The sequence below is a fragment of the Atta colombica genome, unplaced genomic scaffold (assembly GCF_001594045.1).
Source record: "Atta colombica isolate Treedump-2 unplaced genomic scaffold, Acol1.0 scaffold277, whole genome shotgun sequence".
In the NCBI taxonomy this organism is placed as follows: Eukaryota; Metazoa; Arthropoda; class Insecta; order Hymenoptera; family Formicidae; genus Atta; species Atta colombica.
Window position 1 is genome coordinate 1,200,504 of NW_017259378.1, and position 2,827 is coordinate 1,203,330.

The following is a 2,827-nucleotide window of genomic DNA, read 5'->3' on the forward strand; positions in this document are numbered from 1 at the left end:
TATATTATTAAGTTATTTTTAAACAATATATCAAATGTTTGTGGAAGTACATGCTTACATTAGCATGTACTTTGATTTATGGTATAAGAAAAGATAATAATAGGTATATGTGCTTAGGAGAAATAAAATTAAAATGATATTACAAGAAATTTATATTAACAATAGACATATTCAAATTATAAGGATTTTGTTACAAACTTTTTCGAGATATTTCTATTCAATTTATATTATTCCTCCTTAGGTTACAAACATTTATTGTGTTAAAATTATTTATTGATACTTTATTATAATAAATAATATTGTAGTTAAAAATAATATGCGTGCAAGTAAATACATTATAGAAAAATTTGTTATAACTATTGTAAATAACTACTAATATCTTCAACTTTCCATTTAATCTAAGAATTAAAGATATTTTCTCTGTGTATATAAAGTATATATAAAAGAAGAATAAATGTAAAATCAACATTCAACGAAGCACTTGATGATATTTCGACATGTGACAGCGAGCCGCTAAGGCAAAAATGTATTAGTAACCGGACATACAAACTATTAACATTAAAATTTCATTGCCATGAGCTATAGCCAACGATTCACTACGCAACAATCAAGGTATTAATTTCACAAACAGATAGTAAAAATATTTTGTAATATACCATTGGTGAATATTAAAGGAAACTATATTAAAGGAAACTATATTAAAAGAAATTAATTATGTGGAAATATAGAAGGCAAATAATACATTTTACTGAGGACAATTCAAAGAATTTATTTTTCCATATATCTGTCTATCTTTTCTATCTCATCGTCTTCATAAAAATATTTATAGACAGTTATACATTTGTCTAATAAAACATTACCTCGAAACAATCTCGTGTCTTATTTCATGAAAATATTATTTCTCAAGAATGTCGCATTACTAGTATTGTAATAACAGAAGTATGGATACATGTGTGTGGACGAGTAGAAATATCAGAATTAGAAAATAGTCGAGAGAGATTTACGGTAGAGATTTATACATTGTAGTTTGAGGAGATAAAAAACGAAGATTTAATCAAATAATATTCTCAAGAATATACTTGAGTAGTTCATGTAAATTTTAATAATGTGATAAACAGCTAAAATAAATGCAAGTAATATAAATTAATTAGAAAATCTTTGTAAGTGCATATAAAAATAAGATTTTATAAAATTAATTTCAAAGAATTTCTTAACTTCTTTAAATTAGCATATTAGAATCATTTTTAATATTTTCTTCTTCTATCCTAAAAAAAAAAGAAATATTTCAATCAATATTACGATAAACAATAACGTAAATGTTAACTGCAAATTGTATAGGCTAATCTACATTAAAAAGAAGCACAAATGCTGAAATTTTCGCTCATGCTCTGCGCATTCGCTGGATGCTGGCAACCGATTATATGGACATCGCTGTTTAAACATATAATTTATAAGACTTATGCAATATTTCTGATCTTCTCATTATATTTATTTTTGATTTCTCAATTTATAAATATTACATTAAACGTCGGCAATTCTAATGAATTTACCGATGCTTTATACATGATGTTGACGATATTCGTAGCAGGCTACAAACAGGTTTATATGTGGATAGATCGTAAGAATTTTATAATAATAATAAATATTCTTAATGAAAAACCTTTTGCACCATATGAAACACATGAAGTAATGATTCAAGAAAAATTTGAGAAACTGATACAGTAAGTGTCATAAAATTGTATAATTAAATGCATCAGTTATTCCTCAATAAATTTCGAGATAGCTTGCCTTGCTTTTTGGATATTTTATAATAATTATAGCATTAGTAATTATAGCGTATCTATTTATATTACATAATAATTTGATACAGATGATATAAATTATGTTTCATTTCATTAAATTTTTTATAGAATTATGAATATTTTTACATTTGTAAGTATCTATAGATAAAAAGTATTATAAGTGATATGTACTACAGGAAATATAAAAAAAACGAGTTAATCTCTTGGAAATTGCTGTAATAAATTTTATAATTATTTTATAGAAACAATATGCGAAGGTATTTAATCATCGTCTTGATGTCAATCGCATCGATATTAACGATGTCTGTCTCCACGAACTTTAAGAAAAGAAACTTGACATATAAGGCATGGGTACCGTTTGACTACTCATCTCCTGCTATTTATTTTGTTGTATATATTCACCAATTAATAGCTATGTCAACTTCTGGTATAGTAAATGTTGCTTGCGACAGCTTACTTTGTGGATTCTTACTGCACATCTGTTGTCAATTTGAAATTTTGGGGTATCGACTGACAAAACTTACGCAAAATAGCCTGTGCGACTGTGTTCGTCATCACAACCGTATCTTTGAGTTAGTTTATTTAAACAGTTCACATTTAAGACAAAAGTTTTTTTAATTTTTCTTCTAATTAAAAAACTTGAATTGCACACAAAATAAAGATATGTTTTAAACAATTATTATTTATTTCTCAAATAGATAAATAACTGGAACAATAAATAAATAAAGAAGACTTTTTACTACAACTTTTTTATAATAATTAGAAAGATAAATAATTTTTTATTTATAAAAATCTATAGACTTTTTGGACGAAAATAAAATAAAGAAATATAAATATAGCTAATAAAATATTGAATTCTTTAACAAATTTCAAGTGAAATTTGATTAAAAAAGAGAAATTTAAAAAATATTTTTATAGAGATTAAATAAAATAGTTATTAAATAAAATAGTTTATAAAATAGTTTATAAAATTTTCATTAAAGGTAGATAAATTTTGAGATAAAAAAGAAGATAGAAAAATAAAA